The following is a 21,806-nucleotide window of genomic DNA, read 5'->3' as shown; positions in this document are numbered from 1 at the left end:
CTCTGGCTTTAGGAACAGTGTCTGAAATTAAAGCATGCAGTCAAAATGAAAGACATGAAGTGGAGCACTGCAACAAATCCCTTTGATTTACTGCATGTGGACAAGTTCTACATACTGTTTGTGACAACTGGTGGCCGAGGCATGAAAGGAGTGGTTATTGGATGAAGTACTGTGTACTTGGTCTTCTCAGGCCCATCTTGCCAGGTATGCTCCAGCATTGGTTCAATAGAGTAAGAGATCACATAGGTGTTGTCCAATACATGGCTCTGAAAGCACAGAAGCATCTTAGGAAGCAAGCTTTAAAATGAGAAGGATTTAGATGTTGAACTTCTACATACCTTGTAATATCCACCATCAGCTCCCACAGGAATTTTTACAGTGATTAGCTGGGGACCGACATCCAGTTTATAATCTCTATTATGAATCGTTGCAGGGTCAAGCTTGCGGCCATCAACTCCCATTTGAACATCAAGGGTAGTAATTTGTGGTGTTGGAACAAGAGGAGGTAGAACACGGGGAACATTCCATGTAATCATCTGTTCTGTGAAGGCTGTTCCATCTGACAGAAAGGAACACCATAGACTTGGTAAAGAATTCATACCTTAACCTAGAACAGTTCTTGAGCACCATTGCCCTCCATAAGCTTACTCACCAGTAGGACATGTAACTGCAGTGTCTACCATCATGACCATCCATCTTTGCTTATAAAAGGTGGTTGACCTTAGCACAGCCATTGGTACAGTTTGAATCTGTTGGAGGGGAGGGGGGACTTTTACTAAAACAAAAGCAAGACTTGTCTACCTTCTGTCTGGATATACTGTACTAGAGAACAATGAAGCCTAGACTACTTACCACCTGAGGCTGGCTTTCTGTGGAGTTGTATACAGCTCTAACCAGAACTCGAGTTGGTGTAGTGTTTATGCCATAGCCATTTGTCATGGCCCGAGCAACAGTCATAGTTGTCTTTCTATTTGCTGGGAGATGGAACACAATTTTCCAGATGCTGTTGTCAGCAGCAGTTGCCTAGCAGGAGAAAATCTCATTAGAATAGGGAGTTTGAACACAAAGCATCCCCAGTCTAAAGGATTTGTCATAGCAGATGTCATGTTTAATAAACATGAACTAAAACTGAAGGGTGAAATTAACAAATGTATCACTGAAACCATTATATGTTCACCAAGCATCTCTAATGGAACAGAGAATTCTCAAATACAACTGCGTACGAAAGAGCCTACGTGAAAGCATGTGGTCTATCGGATACAGGCAGAGTTTAGCCATTCATTCGTACTGGACCTGAATACAACAGTGTAACAAACTTTAGGACAATACCTGAAACTGCACAGCCATTGGTCTTCAAAAGGTAAATTAGGACACATTTAACATGAAGGGTTTATAACCCTGCACATATGAAGCTACTACCTCAGTGGTTGAAATACAAGGCTTACACACACTGAAAAGAAAGGGTTAACTTCTCCACAATCATATTTTACCAAAGCAATCACAGAATACATGCATGCAAAGCCAATGCCTTAAATGTCACCCAATTCCAATATGGCCACCGTCTTGGGAGACAGGTTAAAGTTAAGGGGGCCGTTCGATTTTGCTTCCTCTAGATGAGACAGTAGAGTAGACTTCAATAGGCAAGACCAAGGGGATGTGAATGAAGCAAATGCAATGTCACATGACTACCTCAGGGTACGCAAGGGACCAATCAGGATCATCTTGAACAAAGTTTGGCTCAATAAGTGGCACCCCTCTTCTCACAGAAACCTAAAGAGAATTCACATTAGTCATGACTGAAGCACTTCTGTAGTGACAATTAAATACCCACACAACCCAACAAGTTATACTGAACAGCATTATCACATCCCGACAGCCCTTACCTCCATGTAGTTTCTTTCACACAGAATCTCCCTCTCTGCCCATGGAGAATAGGGGCATGTCATGCTCTGAACATAGGAGGAAGCTGAAGTCATAGCACTGTTTGAGAAGACACTGATTTGTACTGTCAGCTTGTAGGTCTCATCATTCTGGAAACAAAGGCTAAAGTTAGTCCCAGCATGTCACCATTAGAAACAAGTTCACAAGAAATAAAATGATGACTCACTGTGTTCTGAGCAAAGCAGCTCAGCACAGAAGCAAGGAACTTGGCATTTCCGAAGAAATCAACTGTTAAGCTATATCCACACTGTGCAGCCAGTCTTGGCGAGAGGGACACAAGCGCCCCCTTATTGTCTATGGAAAAGAAATTTGGTTGGCCTTTCAAGAAACTGTACACATGATCAAGCAAGGTAGAGATAACAAAGTGAACACCCCCACCGCCCCATTCCATTTACTTATTGCAATTCTTTAAAAACTATTTATATTAGTAGAATTATACGCCCATTCGGAACAGTAGGTTTTGAGTAATTGATGTCTATTTATGCGCACTTGCAGTCAACAAATCTGACTAAGGTTGTAGCAGCACAGGTCTATTTAGTGCGATCAGCAACATGCTTTTAAAACTAACGCAAGAGCCTTTCATACCCTGCATTTCACAAAAACGAAAGCTGGTTGCTGCCATACAGCGCAGGAGTACTCCGTACTTAATTCAGGTTATTACATTACGAGTCAACAGGCTTTATACATCAAAAGCTTTCCATTCAAGAAAAAAAGATCACTCACCAATCACATTGATGCGAAAATACTTTCCAACAAAAGACTTATCCAACGTCATCATCATAACACTCCCTTGACATTCTGTCCTCACCGAGCCTGCAGAAGACAACGATACTTGAAAACACACAACCGGCAAATAAACAGGAAGCTGAAAGAACAGCTCTGCTGAAGCGACCGTTATCGTACCTAGAGGGGGGTTCTGCGTCCAAACTTCAGTGACTAACACTGTTAACAGCAATGTTATTCTGCATTGGAAACAAAAGACGCAAGTGAGAAACACACAATAAAATGAACGTTTCTAAAGCAGAGAATAGATCAACAATTACCCAAATCTAAGACAACACGGCATCATTAAATCCAAGGCAGCCCCGACCGTGAACTTCTTTCTTCGTTACAAAGAAATAATAATAAAAACAAAACCGCCAGTAGTTGAGTTAGGTGTTTCTTAGTGCGCAATGGGTTTATAAAGAGGTTTCGGGTGCTAATGGGAGCTAATTAGCTGCAGTTGATGCACGCACCGCTTTCATATCAGTCCTCTAATTTTCAATCAGTACGTTAATTAAAATAAATAAATAAATAATACTTTTGAAATTATATTACAACCCATTTAGAAGATTGTAATTTGAATTTAAGTTTGGCAGAAGTACGTGCGGATCAAACTGGACTGTCAACAACAAGGACTGTCTGATTAAAGGCTCAGCTATGGAGGCATGTAGTAAACAAACCCCAATGAATAATAAAAAGCAGGCCGCGCAAATGAAGAAACACATTTATATCATGCAGGAATCCAGGCAGATGTGTTGCCTGCGCCAGTTTGAGGGGACGAGAATGACAGCTCGAGTTCTGATGTGAACATCCACAAGTCAATTACCCATTTTTACAATTTCCCCAGACTGATAGGTAGGCTAAGCAGACATTAATGTAGACAATTTATTTGAGGCCACTTGATTTAAGAAACAGTGCAAAGCATCTCTTTCGCATGTCAGATTTGCCATGACAGGGGCAGTCCCGGGGAATAGAATGACCAAGTGGCAAATGGAAAGCACCGCGCTTAACCTGAAATACAACGCGCAGTATTGATTTAGAACAGACTAAACACAAATCGGATGGCGTGCTGGAAATTTGAATTGTAATCAATTTATTTAAGATTTGAACTTCCCATTTCAATTATTGAGCTTAATTACATTCATTATTTTATGTATAATTAATTCAATTAGTGTGTTGATCATTTTCAATTTGGCATATTATCTTCGAGTGTTGAGCTTTGTCTATTTGACAGCTGTTATTTCAATTCAAATGTTGAACTTTGTCGTTGATGTTTGACGCTCTGGCTTTTGCAGTTAACATTTTTGTTACATTCCACCTCTCATAGGTTTGAACACAAACGGGTTTATTTGTGAAATTGTCAAATTGTTTATTGTTTATCCAGCGCTCATCTGAACTAACTGGTTCAGTAGTCTGTTCCCGTGAATAGACAGCACATGCCTGAGGGGTGGTGTTCTGTACAGCTGTGCATTTGAGTAAAGTTTGTCGCGGAGTTTTAAACGTTCCTATGGCAACTGAGTCAACAAAACAAACGTCATCACGCATTGAGACGCAAGCTAAGGGCTAAGAAGTAAATGATAAAAAGTGAAAGCAGTGTGAGTCAGTGGAATTTTTTGATTTTTTGATTTTATCAAATGTTCACGATAATCATGTATTTTCTGTAAATGCGGAATGCAATTAGCTGATATGTAAAAGCATGAATAAATGAATGGTGTCTATTCCTAACGCATCGGTAAAGTTTAGTTTAGTGCCGCTTTTGTAGCAGCAAGCAGGCTTGTTCCGTCGCTTTGATATTCTTTCTTGTGCGGAACAACCTCAATTCTACTGCGAGGTCCCTTTAGACAGAGCTGTGGACTCGAGTCGGGGACTCGGACTCGACTTGAGACTTGAACGAATTGACTTGAGACTTGAAGGAATTAACTTGAGACTTGAACGAATTGACTTGAGATGTGAAAGAAATGACAACAATAAAAATTCAAACGCTGCACCGGTATGACGGCTCGTGTTGCACCCTCGCTCTGCTCGTCCTCGCGCTCTCTCTCCCTTCACTCTCGTGCTGCCAGCGGGTGCGTGTGTGTGTGATTAATATTAATAGGAGGCTGTGTGGTCTGGTGGTCAGTGTGTGTGTGTGTCTGTGTAACACCTCCCCGGTCACGGAAGCGTAAAAAGACACACCACAAGCCTGCCTTTAATTACAAAATATCACAAGATGCAGCAAGTGTCTTTTTTTACAAGTGTCATTACATCTTTCATGGATCAACAGTTGGTATGTGCGTAATAAACCCAATCGGGCCTTGATACAATAGACAACCCTAGTCTGTGCTGAAATAAATAATACGGTTTTCTACTGTAACGAACGCAGCTTGTCAGGATTCTATTATGGTGTTTCCGAGCTGTTGAACGTTTCTCATAATACACGGGTTTACTGGATTGACAAAAAGGCGATCGACAAAAAACCAACAACCTTTCAATTAACAGCCGAACGCGCTAACCGATTGCGCCACAGAGACCAACCTGTTAAACCGTCAAAGCATACGGGAGTGATTAGCAAGGCGAGATGCTGCAGAACGTGATCGAGGGAGCAGAACTCAGCTGAACCTGAGACCACATCTAAGATGAAAGCAAGACGTGGCAGGAAAGTCTATGTAATCCATTATGGCAGCACAGCATGTGTCGTTTTGTTAGATAACATCCTGGGAGCCCAACAGAGCAGTGTGTGTAAATAGTTACAATGGAAACCAAATACTTACGATTCAAATGGGAATCTTCATCAGATTTTAAGAACACGTTTGATATACTTTACACTGCAAAGGAGGAAGGCAGGTGTAACACCTCCGCGGTCATGGAAGAGTAAAAACACACCACAAACCTGCCTTTAATTACAAAATATCACAAGATGCAGCAAGTGTTGAATGTAAAAGTATTAATGTAGCCTGACTACGCCAGTTCAGTGTGATAAGGCACCGAACAGATTACAGAAGATCCTTTAGGTTCTTTTTATTCAGATAACAGATCTAAAAATGTAGGAACAAGGTCACCAAGAAAATCAGATACATTTTAACAAGCATTTGTTTATTGTAAGCTTCCAATAGCAACACCTAGTTTCAAATGGTACTGATTATAAAACAACAATTCCATTCACCTATTAACAGGTAGCAAGATTTCAAGCAGTTAAACAAGGTTCACATGAATGAGGTCATGGATTAAACAACAAATACAACAACGCTGCTACCCAGCAATACAGTGGAGATACACATTCAAAAACACGGTAAAACTGTCATAATAAAAACAATACCACAGTACAAAAGTACAAACACCCACACCACACACACACACAATGTCAGTGCAGGGGAGGGAACACACACAGAGAGCGCGAGAGAGAAACCAGCATCGCAATATAACCTATTCTGTGCACTTCTTAAACTCCAATCGACTACCAAATAGGCTAAAAAACACTCGGCCGTTCACACTCATTATTCCACACCAGCATACCATCAGCTCAATACATGTTGTCGGGATGCTCAATTTACTGGTCCGTTTCAGTCTCTCTCACTCGTCGTTCCCCGCTCCGAACACTGCGTTCCCACTCCTGCACAGACATACAAACCCCAGGATGGCCATCCCGTTTGTGAAAACATGTGTTATTTATATTCAGGTGCATAAATTGATCAATAATTTAATTACTAGGTGCTCAACAGGGCAAACACAGGGAAGCGGGTGGAGAAGCCAATTATCAAAAAGTGTCAGACAACACAAAGCGTGCACTAATCAAATCACACAATAATTTTATAAAAATAATAACATACAAGTGTAAAATCAATTTGAACAGGGCATTCTTGACCCTGTTACAGGATGAAAAGGGACGTGGAGCAGTAAATAGCTAATGCCAAGTGCTTGTGTGGTCCTGCAGCCTTGAACTCAAGCTGGTCCCTTGGATTCTCTCAAACACCAACCTGGAAATAACAATATCCAGAATAAAAATCATCATTTGACATTGATCATCTACTGCGAGGTCCCTTTAGGCAGAGCTGTGGACTTGAGTCAGGGACTCGGACTCGACTTGAGACTTGAACGAATTGACTTGAGACTTGAAGGAATTAACTTGAGACTTGAACGAATTAACTTGAGGCTTGAGATGTGAATGAATTGACTTGAGACTTGACTTGGGACTTCATGAAAATGACTTGACAAAAATAAAAATTCAAACGCTGCACCGGTATGACGGCTCGTGTTGCACCCTCGCTCTGCTCCTCCTCTCGCTCTCTCTCTCCCTTCACTCTCGTGCTGCCAATGCGTGCGTGAGTGTGTGTGCGTGTATTATTATTATTATTATTATTATTATTATTATTATTATTATTATTATTGGCTGTGTGGTCTGGTGGTTAACGAAAAGGGCTTGTAACCAGGAGGTCCCCGGTTCAAATCCCACCTCAGTCACTGACTCATTGTGTGATCCTGAGCAAGTCACTTAACCTCCTTGTGCTCCGTCTTTCGGGTGAGACGTAGTTGTAAGTGACTCTGCAGCTGATGCATAGTTCACACACCCTAGTCTCTGTAAGTCGCCTTGGATAAAGGCGTCTGCTAAATAAACAAATAATAATAATAATAATACATTTAGAAGAACTGTTTGTTTTATTAAACTAACTTTTTTTTTTTATCAGAGCACAGCTCAGTGACAAGCGGTTGCTGGTGCCCTCTGCTGTTTACAATGGGTAGTACAGTGAGTGAAATTCAGCAGTGATATTATTACTGTTATTATTATTTACTTCTTCAGACATCCAGGGCGACTTGCATTTGTTACAAGTTATCACAGTACAAAGTATGACATTATAAAATATCACATTACAGAATATCATAATACAGATAAGAGCAGTTATAAAAATACAATAAAATCAATTCAAGTAAGAGCAAATAAAGCACACAGTACATTATAAGAGCGAATTCGACTAAGAGCAGCTAAACATGATGGTAACTATTTACTTATATGAGTCCAGTAAGAACACGTAGTAAGCATGATAAATACATGAGAATGATTTCAAATAAGAGCAATTACAGAAAACTGTATTATTTATACACAGTACTCTCCTGGTTATCCTGTAAATATTCTGTTTGCTGTATTCAGGCCAAAGGAAAACATTAAATGCAGCAAGGAGGAGAGAATCCCATTGACATGGCCATTCTGACATACACCAAGTGTAGAATTAGTCAAGCACAAAAAGCTTTTACAAGCAAGATTTTTATTTATCAACACACACGTTTTGGCATTTTCCAGAAAGATACGACTCCAGCTACAACAACAGCCACTGAACACACACCCATTGCAGCTCCCAGAAGGGACCACACATTGAATTGTGCTGCAAGAGAAGAAAGAAATGTTAGTGGAATATAAAAAGAGATAGTTATATATTTTACTTGAACTGCAATTGTGTTCACATCATGCATATTACCACTTCTAGGCATAAAGCGAAGGGATCCATCTCTCTTCAGCTCAATTGGGCCAGAAGACACAAATGCCTTTACTGCACCACCATCCATCCCTTCAGCACTGCGACCTACAGGAGGAGTCCAGTAAAACAAACTGGACAAAGAAATGCATGCAAAATGCCATCCCCCCAACAGACAGAGCTCTTACCAAGCCTCTGTTTTCCTGGAATGCACCGTCTGCTACAGAGGCTGTCTGATGGCCGGTTTGAATCACATATCACAACACTGCAGTGGAAGTAAATCTGAAAGACAGTACACCTTGTCAAGCAAAATTTGCATCAATAGATCAGGCAGGACTATCATCCAATGAGGATTACTGAATTGAAAAACATATTGCATCATAGAAAGTGTTTCTTGCAAAAGTGCAGTTATATGTTTTCATTCCAACTTACTAAAGATTTGAGAACAGTGACTACTTGCTTCTTGCAAAGCAATCCAAACCATGCACTGTGGTACAAGATCCCCATCCCAACACTCCACTTTACCTGTCCTTTCAGTGCATCCCGGCCGCTTGTGAAGGAAAACATTTTCACTTCAAACCTCTTCAGATGGGATGGGAACAGCACTCTTGCATTGCTGGAGACTGGGTGAAAGATGGTCAAGTACTCATCTGCAGAGTTCTCACAGCTAGAAAGAGAAAGTAGGTCAGGAGCACATCAGCCACAACTCCAATTGCTAGGTTTTGTAGCAGCAATAGCATATTCCAGCATCTTACCTGTCCACAACAACATCCCACTTTGGAGAGCTATTCCTGTCAGCAGAATAGGTTGCCCAGCAGTTCTCCAAAAACAATTCAGCCTGTGGATCCCTGACTGAAATGTTGATTCAGTAGTTAGTACAAATATTTATTGTAGAGAATGCAGAGTATGCGATTTTACAGAAAAGTATGCTGTATATACACATTCATTTGGCATCAAACCTAACTTGGATTGAGGGTTCGCTGCCTGGCCGACTGGACGAGGCTGAGACCCCCATTGATAAAACATAAAAATTGTTATTAAGAAAGGTGGAGATGGGGAGGTGGTGGGTTACGATGAAATCAAAACGCAACTGAGAGATAAGTGAAGAGGGTATTTATAGTGCTAACAATTTAATTAGCTAATGTGTAAATTGAATGATTCAATTTGGTGATGCGGAGATTGGTGTCTGACCCTCCTCCCGAACTTTAATTATAAATTTCATTAATCGTAGCACATGGTTTCCGTATGTGCCTGGAAGCTCAAATTGAATGAAATGGACTTTGAAAGTTGTATTAAGTGCCTTGATGAAGTTGAGGCAAATGAGGAAGTGCAAATCCGGGAACAAGAAGGTTGCAGGAATGGCCTGATGCAAGGAAGCTGGAAAATTAATGTGACTGTGGATTCTTAACATCTCAGAAAGCTGATAAGCATGGCTTCATGACCAGATCCTCGAAGGGAGGGGTTTTGATTTGAAAAAATCAAGTTAATATATGAAGCAAAAGAGGTTGAGGCAGGAGGGGACTGAGAATCCCTCGGAAAGACAACGAACTGCAGGAATTGATAGAAAGTTTGGAGTGTGCGAGATTCGCAGCAATAGCAAATCATCTTAAATTATGTAGAGCTTGTGGTGTTATGCTGCCATCTAGAGGTTGCGATTGGAATTGAAACTTGTCTTCAGTGAAGCAGGGTAGCATATATTTGGTTATTGCGATTAAAATCCTTGTCTATGTATAAAACATTTGCTTTAGAACAGTTCGTGATGATATAAGTAAGTTAACGTAGGTCTAGAAGAGGAGCCTGCAGTATTTAGATGTCACAATATGGCGAGTTGAAGCTCTCATGTTGCAAAAGCGCAGCAGCAGGAGCCAGAAGATTGCAGTAATGAGGCACAGGCTCGCATTGCCTGTTAAAGCTGCCTGGTCGTCATGGCAACTTACCACTCCCAGGAGTCACTCGATGAGGCGTTGCCGTGGTAACCATGGTCTGTGAGGCGCCGGTGTGAGAGTTGCAGTGCAGCGGTGACGTCGGAACAGTCTTTCTGATGAAAACGCAGAGCAAGCTGAGAATGACGCTGCGCTTTGAACAGCGCTGTAGCTGCGCTGGAGACTGGAGGGAGCAGAAAAGACTAACACTGAAGCTCCTGCAGAAAAATAGAAAAGCTGAATGATGAAAAGAATCACCTGAGCAAGTAGGAAAATAGCTTATAGATGGCCTGCAGTGAAAGGAGCGAACAACAAAAAACAAACACAGACGAAGGACGGAAGCAGTGCTGGGTGTATAAATAGAAAAGAAGGAGAGATTGACATGCAAGCTACCTAACGGGATTGCCCATACCGCTCTGGTCACGCCCTTTTTACCTGACCAAACACAGCAGCGCAAGATAATGTTAGAGAGATTGGAATTTGATTGAAATTTGTTTGTCGTTATATAATCAATAAATTGTATAAATAAATGTCCGGATTTCAAATTCAAACACGCTAAAAAATGATATAGAGTGGAATAGATATAAAGACGGTTTTGACCTCGACGTGATTTGAACACGCAGCCTTCTGATCTGGAGTCAGACACGCTACCGTTGCGCCACAAAGTCCTGGCGTAGTGCGTGCTTGTTATGCAATCCTAGAGTGCACAGCGTGACGTGACAGAATGCAATAATGTGTTAATTTACCAACAAAAGAAACATAAATAAATGTGTAGGTATTTATTTGTGAATAAACTGTCTTGCTTATACGATGGGACCAGAGATCTTATATCCACAATCTAATGATCGTCCCACCCCAGAGAGACTTTGTCTTGACCAGGGATTAATATAATTTAAAAACAAACTGCGATGGTTCCACGCGATGGGAATGTGAATAGAGTCAAATACATTTGCATCATTCTGTAAATATATTTGTGTATATATATATATATATATATATATATATATATATATATCAAGTAACTGTAGCTTTATTATCATAATGAAAACACATTACACATGACCACAGTTCTGTAACAAAATGACAATAACAAAGACGTTCTCATACCGGGAGTCGAACCCATGCCACCTGGGTGAAAACCAGGAATTCTAACCGCTAGACCATATGGGAAGATCAGCAACAAAATCATGGACATGCAACAGTAGCTAGTGTACAGTACAATGATTGGTAAAAACACAAGAACCGATATTTCATTATAAACACGTTACAAATGAAAGCAAACTTCAAGCCATTTATATTTATTCTCAATTAACACAATCTCTTCCATTGCTAAAAAAATATAAAATAATCTCCCTTTGTGCTTCTCGGAAGGCATACGATGGAGGGCGCACTGCAGTTTTTCAGTCTGGGGAATATTACAAATTAGCAGATTGTGCTTTAAAATACACATGTAGGGCGGGCGACTCTGTTACAAAGAATTGTCACACTTTGTATTTATCTCCATAATGCGTTGGGACTAAATACGCAGATACATTAAAACTATTTGGAGAATGCGGGCATCGATCCCGCTACTTCTCGCATGCTAAGCGAGCGCTCTACCATTTGAGCTAATTCCCCTTGAATTGTGTCTGTGATTCTCATAGGCTACATCGCAGCTTGATACGAGCAATTCAGATTGTCCTATAGATTTTTTATTGGCAATGTAGTCTGCCATTTGCGAATTCAAAAAATAAATTAAGCAATTGGAAATATTTCGACTACAGGTATGTTTTCAATTTCTTCAAAAAGTAGTCTCAGCTCGTTGATTCAGTCTCTTTAAAATCCACCTCTGTGTCCCGATGCAGCAGCGCTGTTTGCTGTGGCTCGAGCTTGTTTGACGAGGCAGGCAATGCAAAAATGCCAAAACTTGCTTTTGTATCACATGACAAACTTAAGGTATGATTTAACGACTTGGCTGTCTCAAGTTAGTTTGTATTGTTAATGGAACACCTCGTTGTTGCCCAGTCATTGTATCATATGAAGTAGAGCTTGCCAGTTGGGGGCGACGGTCTGCCAATAAAAGTTAAGACTATATTTGCAAGGATCATTTCTAGAGTGAAACATGTTTTGAAGGGATTGGTCTCAGTATCCACCAGGAGGAGTGGGAGTGTTTTCTTCTCAGCACCGAGCTGACAATGAGTGTTGTTTTCGGGCACCTGCTCGCTGCTAGTGATGACACTCCAATCTTCAGTCGGGGGTTATTGAAGGAAGGGGACACATTTTGAGTGCGTATCTCATACTGGTAGAAACGCAGTAAAAAGAAACCATCAAGCCTACAATTGTTCAGTTGTTTAAATCAATAAGCAAATTTCAAATTGATCATTGCTAATGTTAAAACAATTTAAGAACACTTTAAATAGGCCTTGACTAATATAACAATATAGTAATGTGATTTGCACTACGCAGGACTAGATGAGCTTAAATAAAGACATTACATCTGAAAATAACTTGTGCTTACCTCCACTTACAAGGAAAGTGTCAAACTTTGTATTCGTCCTCATAACGTGTTTGAAAATGTAAACAGCAGTTGGAGAATGCCAAAGTCGATCATCCTAGCATGTTACACGATGGCATTTCTCATGTAAGCTACTTCCAGTAATAGATGGTTTATACTGTTCTCAATGGTCCGCATCCCAGCCTGAGACCACGATCCAGTGGCTGACGGAGATGTTTTTCAAACTAATATGTTATTTGGAATATTAAAACAATGAAGTTAAATAACATGTTTGGACACAAAATATTTCAGTGACTTTAACAACTAGTCTGTTCACAACAAAAATGCAATCTGAGTTAGGAACGCTATTTTAGTCCGATAAAAATTAGTCAAATTGAACTGTCAGAAGTGGGATTTGAACCCACGCCTCCATTCGGAAACGAGAACACACAATTTTTTGGAAAGTTAGACTCTTTAAGTCTGGCGCTTTAGACCACTTGGCCATCCTGACAACCTGTGTTTATTATTGTAGAAAACCACATTATTTATTTCAGAACAGTGTAGGGTTGTCTTGTATTAAGGCCCGATTGGGTTTATTACGCACATACCAACTGTTGCTCCATGAATGATGTAATGACAACTGTAAAAAAAGAAATGGATTGAAGCCAACCCAAAAAAGTAAGATTATTTATTTCAATATCGTTATAGCTATAAACGATGCACGCATTTTACAATAGCAATTGCTATTTGACAATGACCAATAAGTAATTTTGTTGCAATACTGTATACAATGTGAACAGAATCAGACATTGATCCGTTGCCTCAAAAGAAACAGCTAAATTTTGTATTTAAAAAGGACGTCCAACGTGGGCTCGAACCCACGACGCTGAGATTAAGAGTCTCATACTCTACCGACTGAGCTAGCCGGGCTGACTGGAGGAAGTTGCTTTCACTCTAAGCAACTGAGCTATTAATTTATCGTCTTATTTGAGAAAATACTGAACGGTGGAATGCGTTGCTCGGAGGCTGCTGCAAAACCCATTGATTTGATCAGGAGCAGTCTAAGAGTGTATTGTCTATTGCGGTGTAGGAGGACGCTTTGACTGAAATGTTGATAATCGTAGGACATAGTTTCCGTATGTGACTGGAAGCTCAAATTGAATGAAATGGACTTTGAAAGTTGTATTAAGTGCCTTGATGAAGTTGGGGGCAAATGAGGAAGTGCAAATCCGGGAACAAGAAGGTTGCAGGAATGACGTGATGCAGGGAAACTGGAAATTAACCTGACGGTGGATTCTTAACATCTCAGAAAGCTGAGAAGCATGGCTTCATGACCAGATCCTCGAGGGTAGGGGTTTGGATTTGAAAAATTCAAGTTAACATAATATAGCAAAACAGGTTGAGGCAGGAGGGGACTGAGAATCCCTTGGAATGACAACAAACTGCAGGAATTGATAGGAAGTTTGGAGTGTGCGAGATTCGCAGCAATAGCAAATCAGATTAAATTATATAGAGCTTGTGGTGTTATGCTGCCATCTAGAGGTTGCGATTGGAATTGAAACTATTGTCTTCAGTGAAGCAGGGTAGCATATATTTGGTTATTGCGATTAAAATCCTTGTCTATGTATAAAACATTTGCTTTAGAACAGTTCGTGATGATATAAGTAAGTTAATGTAGGTCTAGAAGAGGAGCCTGCAGTATTTAGATGTCACAATTCGGAGAGTTGAAGCTCTCATGTTGCAAAAGCGCAGCAGCAGGAGCCAGAAGATTGCAGTAGTGAGGCACAGGCTCGCATTGCCTGTTAAAGCTGCCTGGTCGTCATGGCAACTTACCACTCCCAGTAGTCACTCGCTGAGGCGTTGCCGTGGTAACCATAGTCTGTGAGGCGCCGGTGTGAAAGAGTTGCAGTGCAGCGGTGACGTCAGAACAGTCTTTCTGATGAAAACGCAGAGCAAGCTGAGAATGACGCTGCGCTTTGAACGGCGCAGACTGAGCAGGTAGGAAAATAGCAGATACTATCTTGCGAGCGCTGAGCAGAGAAATGGCCTGCAGTGAAAGAAACGAACAAAAAACAAACACAGACAAGGAAGCGGAAATAGTGCTGGGTTAAAGTAGAAAAAGAGAGAGAGATAGACAGGAGGGGCAGCCAATAACATATGTGGAGCAGCGCTGGCCCTGCCCTAATAATTGACGAGGCGAGCGCTGCATTGTGTGATTGGCTGGAAATACTAAAGGAGGCTGAACTGGGATCAGCTTCCACCCTGAAGAGATCGCGGACGCTACCGGGCAGGACGCCACGGAGGGAAGGAAAGACAGGCTAAAGAAAAGGATAAAGGATAAGAAAAAAAGCAACGCAAAGCGGGAGAGAGCCCTCTACGCCATCCCCCGAATTACACCTAAACGCTAACATTAAAAATGATAAAAATCACACAATAAAACTCGATCTTATTACATTCAAAAAAATAAACAATACATACATACAGTACACATCCGTTACACAATCACTTTAGAAACGCATTTCGCTAACACATCTTTTTTTTGTTTGTTTGTTTTTTCGCTAGTAAATCTTTTTTTTTATGAACCACTTTTTCTCATTACAATTTTACCATACAAAAAAACCTCAATTTTATAACACATACCAATACTCATCTACCCATGCATACACAGAAATAAAACTCAGCCATTTGAAATATCACAATGGTGAATTAATCAGTTTTGTTTTCCTGCTATAAAGTGTAGCATTGACAGGAACACACCCAGATGTTTAGCTGTGGAAGCTGCTGTATGTGCAAGGACTTGGCACTATCAGTGTGAAGCTCTGTGTGGAATGCATGCTTTCACAGGCTCATACAACCAATGCATCGCATTGAAAGAGGAAGAAACCATTCTGACTTCATTGTCAACCATACAGGACATTGTCAGTCAACGAGCAGACTGGGGTCACAGAGTGATATACTGTAAGCAAGGAGCTAGTCAAGTCTTGTGAGGCTTTTGTCTGCTCCTTGTCTGGTAAAGCAGAAGATGATGTTGAATGGGGTTACAGATTGATCTGCAGCAGAAAATGATGCATGCAGTTCTCCGACATCCCCTGCCTACGCACACTGCTGTGTTTTGTGTTGTGTGTTGTTTTCAGAGCGGTCGTTGTTTATATTTGTATTTATTTGTAATGATTGCAATGTTAAATAAATCATTTTTCACAGGTATTTATTGCACCGCGCACTTTAGTGTGCTTCTGGTGCTGAACGTTTCCTGCTGTGTATTAATATGCTGCTAACATTCCATTTCTTTTCATCTGCAATAAAATAAGATTCTTTAATTGGAAGAGGCCGTGTTTCTGATCCCATCCTTGATTTGCTTTCAGAATAAAATAACCTGTAACTGTTTTATTTGTCCAGTGTTTTACACACTAATCTGGTGTAGACCGACTCCAAATGTGATTATGTATTTCAATTCTGCGTAAGCCCTGCCTAGCGGGTGTTACAGTTACATAAAAGGACTCTATAGAGTCCTAATGCAAAAAGAAAGAGCAAAAAGCAAGTTGGGAAAGGGGAGGAGGGTGTCAGTAAATATCCAGAGTGCTCTGAGGTTTAAACACAAAACACACAGCTGATAGGAAAGAGGAAACACTCTCTGAGCCTCCAGCTCAATACAGCAAATCATGGAATAAAGAGATTCAGTGACAGCTAACACAGGAGCTGCTCTGTGTTCAAGTGAATAAAGTGCGCTCATTAATGTGACCTCGGAGAGACACACTGCAGATATTAGTACTGACCACACGAGGGAGCCAGAGCACCACTGCTGTCATTAATGTAATATTATTATTTATTTATTTCTTAGCAGACACCCTTATCCAGGGTGACTTACAATTCTTATAAGATATTTTATAAGTTTATTTTACATACAATTACCCATTTATACAGTTGGGTTTTCACTGCAGCAATTTAGGTAATGTACCTTGCTCAAAGGTACAGCAGCTGTATCCCCTCCACTTGGGATTGAACCCACAACCCTCCGGTCAAGAGTCCAGAGCCCTAACCACTACTCCACACTATAACAGTACAGTAACATGACAATGGAAATAGGCAGCAGTTACCTCCCCAGTCAGCCCAGTTCTCCCATTGTTAACACAAGGCTCCTCACACCCAGTCATCTAAACACTACAGTGTGGTCTGTGTCTGGAGGAAGGAGCTGCTCACAGTGATGCATGCTGGGAAACACTGACTCTAATATCTCAACATCTGCAACTTCCACCCCTGCCAGTGAATATTAAAGAATGTTAAAATGTCCCTTCAGCAGACCAGCATTTTAAACACAATGATTATCCCCTTGCACTGACTGCACTACACTCTGTGACCACAAGAGGGAGAGAGTAATTCCACATCCCAGCAGCACGGACTGCACCACACTCTGTGACCACAAGAGGGAGAGAGTAACTCCACAGCCCAGGAGCACGCTGCTCATGTAGTGAGGATGTTCAGCATGATTCCTGCTTCTTTTCTCAGTGAATAATAATTCATTCCACTCCAGATGTTCGCATCAGTGATCAGTTTCCCCGGTGCTCTAGTGGTTAGGATTTATACCTTGTTTCCACTGCCGGCCGGGCTATTATTATTATTATTATTATTATTATTATTTATTTTTTAGCAGACGCCCTTATCCAGGGCGACTTACAATTGTTACAAGACACCACATTATTTTTTTTTACATACAATTACATTTATTTTTTTACACATTATTTTTATATACAATTACCCATTTATACAGTTGGGTTTTTACTGGAGCAATCTAGGTAAAGTACCTTGCTCAAGGGTACAGCAGCAGTGTCCCCCAACTGGGATTGAACCCACGACCCTCCGGTCAAGAGTCCAGAGCCCTAACCACTACTCCACACTGCTGCCCCACACTGCTAGGGCTGGCTGGGCCAACAAAATTGTGTTTCTATGTTTTTATCAAACGTGGTCAAGTCCGGAGGTTCTATAGAGCGGCACTAGCAAGGAACGTGAAGCATCTACAAAATGTGACATGTAGCTTTTATATACTAGAAAGAAAAAGATACTGGTCAGCAAAAGCAGTACATGGCATTTTTTTTAATTATACTATGTCCCTTCTAGGGATGTAATAGGTTAAACGATCAATCGATAAACACATTCATACCGTTTTTACTTGAATGGTAACGTATACTAATTTAAAAGTAAATATTAATCACTCCTATAATTTATTTGGCAATATAAACACCGGTCTGCAGCGTGGCGCGCAAGGGGGCTTTAAAAAAGAAAAAGTGACCTGCATCCCAGCATGCTGTGCGCCTGCAGAACTGCTGACTGTAAATCAGCTGCGAACAAGACTGACACCGGAACACTTCAGCGTGTTGTCATTGTTTTATTGTCATGCTATATGTATCCATAGTCCTGAAATAAACATCGCCCGAACAGGGACTTGAACCCTGGACCCTCAGATTAAAAGTCTGATGCTTTACAGACTGAGCTATCCGGGCTCTTTCACAGCTGCTGCGCTTTCTTAACACAAGAGCATTCAATAAATTAAATCCAAACCGAGAGGACATTTTAGAGGAACATGAAAATCAATTGAATGACGTTGCAACAGAGGGGAAAAAATCCTGGTTCATCTGAAGGAAGATGTTCCTGTTCTTCTGTAAACAGATATTTGGAAAGCAAACGGAGCCGCTTCTCTGGATCATGTGTTGAATCGCTGGAGCTGTCCAGTGTACCCGCTGCTGACCCGCATCCCTTCATCTTCCACAGGGATAGATGTAGTGCTTGCGTGCCATTGTGGCTGTATATAGAGTTATATCATGAATGTGGATATTAAAATTGAATTTAGATCAATGGAAATAAAAAATAAGTTAAGGATGGCTTGTTTGATATACGTTTACGTCTGGGCTTCTTAAGAATCTTATGGAGTTGCTTAGATGCCGTTTACTTATAAGTCTGTGATTTATAATGATACATATCCGTAGTCACAGACAGGTCTTGATTTCTTATTGAAGTATTATTTATTTGTAAAGGTAGCCTACACCTTTCTTACCTTTGAAAATCTCAGTGACTCTTCCCCTGTATCCACTGCAAAAGGTGTGTATTAAAACTATCTGGAAGCAACTGGTTTAACTTGCTGGAGTGACTACACTTAGGAGCCCGTCATAGAGGACACCACAGCTGAGACATGTGTTAGGTCATTGAGTCAAAGTGGCTCAAAGGGCTACATAAAACACTATGTGCCTCTCAGCCAATTAAAACACTGAATTCATGTAGATTCCCAGCTGCTCAGTATACATGTCTGAAAAGGGTCAATACTGGACCAATATTAGCAAACCTTTTCACCAGTATTGGTGCAATGCTGACAGGCCAATTTGACTATATTGGAACAACTGCGTGCCAGAATTTGATCGGTATTGTTTGCACATGGGCCCAGTACATGGCCCAGTGCTGGCAATCTGAATTGTGTTGGAACTGACACTGTACTGGCACATTAAGAAAAAACATTACTGTGTTTAAGTTGGTGCCATAATGGCCATTGCAGGGACTCTTGTCAATTTTGCTTTTATTTGAAACGGTTTCAATGTATTAGGGCTGTAAACCACATCCGTTCATCTTCCAGGGACAGGTTTCCTGTGAGCCATTGTTTAAACTGCAAGCAGTGATACACACACACACACACACACACAGTGATACACACACACGCAGTGATACATACATACACACACACACGCAGTGATACACACACACACAGTGATACACACACACACACTCACACACTGACACACACACACGCAGTGCTACACACACTCACACACACACACTGACACACACACACACAGTGATACACACACGCAGTGATACACACACACACGCAGTGATACACACACACACACGCAGTGATACACACACACACACTCACACATACACACACGCAGTGACACACACACACTCACACACTGACACAAACACACACATGCAGTGATACACACACACACGCAGTGATACACACATACACACACGCAGTGATACACACACACACGCAGTGATACACACATACACACACACACGCAGTGATACACACACACACACACTGACACACACACACACACACACTGACACACACACACACTGACACACACACGCAGTGATACACACACACATACACACACGCAGTGATACCACACACACTGACATACTGACACACACACACACACACACAGTGATACACACACACACACGCAGTGATACACACACACACACAGTGATACACACACACACACTCACACACTGACACACACACACACAGGCAGTGATACACACACACTCACACACTGACACACACACACACACACACTGATACACACACACACACACACACTAACATACACATGATTATCGTGAACATTTGATAAAATCTAAAAATCAAAAAATTCCACTGACTCACACTGCTTTCACTTTTTACCATTTACTTCTCGCCCTTAGCTTGCGTCTCAATGCGTGATGACGTTTGTTTTGTTGACTCAGTTGCCATGGGAACGTTTAAAACTCCGCGACAAACTTTACTCAAACGCACAGCTGTACAGAACACCACCCCTCAGGCATGTGCTGTCTATTCACGGGAACAGACCACTGAACCAGTTAGTTCAGATGATCGCTGGATACACAAGAAACAATCTGACAATTTCACAAATAAACCCGTTTGTGTTCAAACCTATGAGAGGTGGAATGTAACAAAAATGTGAACTGCAAAAGCCATCAACGACAAAGTTCAACATTTGAATTGAAATAACAGCTGTCAAATAGACAAAGCTCAACACTCGAATATAATATGCCAAATTGAAAATGCTCAACACACTAATTGAATTAATTATACATAAAATAATGAATGTAATTAAGCTCAATAATTGAAATGGGAACTTCAAATCTTAAATAAATTGATTACAATTCAAATTTCCAGCACGCCATCCGATTTGTGTTTAGTCTGTTCTAAATCAATACTGCGCGTTGTATTTCAGGTTAAGCGCTGTGCTTTCCATTTGCCACTTGGTCATTCTATTCCCCGGGACTGCCCCTGTCATGGCAAATCTGACATGCTAATGAGATGCTTTGCACTGTTTCTTAAATCAAGTGGCCTCAAATAAATTGTCTACATTAATGTCTGCTTAGCCTACCTATCAGTCTGGTGAAATTGTAAAAATGGGTAATTGACTTGTGGATGTTAACATCAGAACTCGAGCTGTCATTCTCGTCCCCTCAAACTGGCGCAGGCAACACATCTGCCTGGATTCCTGCATGATATAAATGTGTTTCTTCATTTGCGCGGCCTGCTTTTTATTATTCATTGGGGTTTGTTTACTACACGCCTCCATAGCTGAGACTTTAATCAGACAGTCCTTGTAGGTGACAGTCCAGTTTGTTCCGTACGTACTTCTGACAAACTTCAATTCAAAGTACAATCTTCTAAATGGGTTATTATTATTATTATTATTATTATTATTATTATTATTATTATTATTATTTATTTTAATTAACGTACTGATTGAAAATCAGAGGACTAATATGAAAGAGGTGCGTGCATCAATTGCAGCTAATTAGCTCCCATTAGCACCTGAACCTCTTTATAAACCCATTGCGCACTAAGGAACACCAAACTCAACTACTGACGGGTTTGTTTTTATTATTGTTTCTTTATAACGGTGAAAGAAGTTCACGGTCGGGGCTGCCTTGGATTTAATGATGCCGTGTTGTCTTAGATTTGGGTAATTGTTGATCTTTTCTCTGCTTTAGAAACGTTCATTTTATTGTGTGTTTCTCACTTGCGTCTTTTTTTTCCAATGCAGAATAACATTGCTGTTAGCAGTGTTAGTCACTGAAGTTTGGACGCAGAACCCCCCTCTAGGTACGATAACGGTCGCTTCAGCAGAGCTGTCCTTTCAGCTTCCTGTTTATTTGCCGGTTGTGTGTTTTCAAGTATCGTTGTCTTCTGCAGGCGCGGTGAGGACAGAATGTCAAGGGAGTGTTATGATGATGACGTTGGATAAGTCTTTTGTTGGAAAGTATTTTCGCATCAATGTGATTGGTGAGTGATCATTTTTCTTGAATGGAAAGCTTTTGATGTTCAAAGCCTGTTGACTCGTAATGTAATGACGTGAATTAAGTACAGAGCACTCCTGCGCTGTATGGCATCAACCAGGCTTTGTTTTTGTGAAATGCAGGGTATGAAACTCTTGCGTTGGTTTTAAAAGCATGTTGCTGTTCACACTAAAT

The 21,806-nt window shown here is 40.9% G+C and overlaps 2 long non-coding RNA genes and 3 other non-coding genes across 5 annotated transcripts; 2 read left to right on the top strand and 3 right to left on the bottom strand.

Annotated features, from left to right (window-relative positions):
• Positions 1-8,153: 8,153 nt before the first annotated feature.
• Positions 8,154-9,350, bottom strand: LOC131705197 (uncharacterized). The gene is made up of 4 exons (XR_009310223.1): positions 8,903-9,350; positions 8,673-8,814; positions 8,336-8,429; positions 8,154-8,255 (listed from the first exon to the last, which is right to left on the bottom strand). It is a non-coding gene; the product is annotated as an uncharacterized LOC131705197 (long non-coding RNA).
• Positions 9,351-10,665: 1,315 nt separating this feature from the next.
• On the bottom strand, positions 10,666-10,737 carry trnaw-cca (transfer RNA tryptophan (anticodon CCA)). Its single transcript has one exon. It is a non-coding gene; the product is annotated as a tRNA-Trp (tRNA).
• Positions 10,738-12,133: 1,396 nt separating this feature from the next.
• Positions 12,134-12,338, top strand: LOC131705494 (small nucleolar RNA U3). The gene has a single exon (XR_009310447.1). It is a non-coding gene; the product is annotated as a small nucleolar RNA U3 (small nucleolar RNA).
• Positions 12,339-12,942: 604 nt separating this feature from the next.
• On the bottom strand, positions 12,943-13,053 carry trnal-uaa (transfer RNA leucine (anticodon UAA)). The gene is made up of 2 exons: positions 13,016-13,053; positions 12,943-12,981 (listed from the first exon to the last, which is right to left on the bottom strand). It is a non-coding gene; the product is annotated as a tRNA-Leu (tRNA).
• Positions 13,054-21,208: 8,155 nt separating this feature from the next.
• On the top strand, positions 21,209-21,612 carry LOC131705193 (uncharacterized). The gene is made up of 3 exons (XR_009310219.1): positions 21,209-21,298; positions 21,380-21,438; positions 21,529-21,612. It is a non-coding gene; the product is annotated as an uncharacterized LOC131705193 (long non-coding RNA).
• Positions 21,613-21,806: the final 194 nt, after the last annotated feature.

Source organism: Acipenser ruthenus, chromosome 35 (assembly GCF_902713425.1).
Source record: "Acipenser ruthenus chromosome 35, fAciRut3.2 maternal haplotype, whole genome shotgun sequence".
Classification (NCBI taxonomy): Eukaryota; Metazoa; Chordata; class Actinopteri; order Acipenseriformes; family Acipenseridae; genus Acipenser; species Acipenser ruthenus.
The sequence above is the reverse complement of the archived record's forward strand: the minus strand, read 5'-3'. Positions and strand labels throughout refer to the sequence as shown.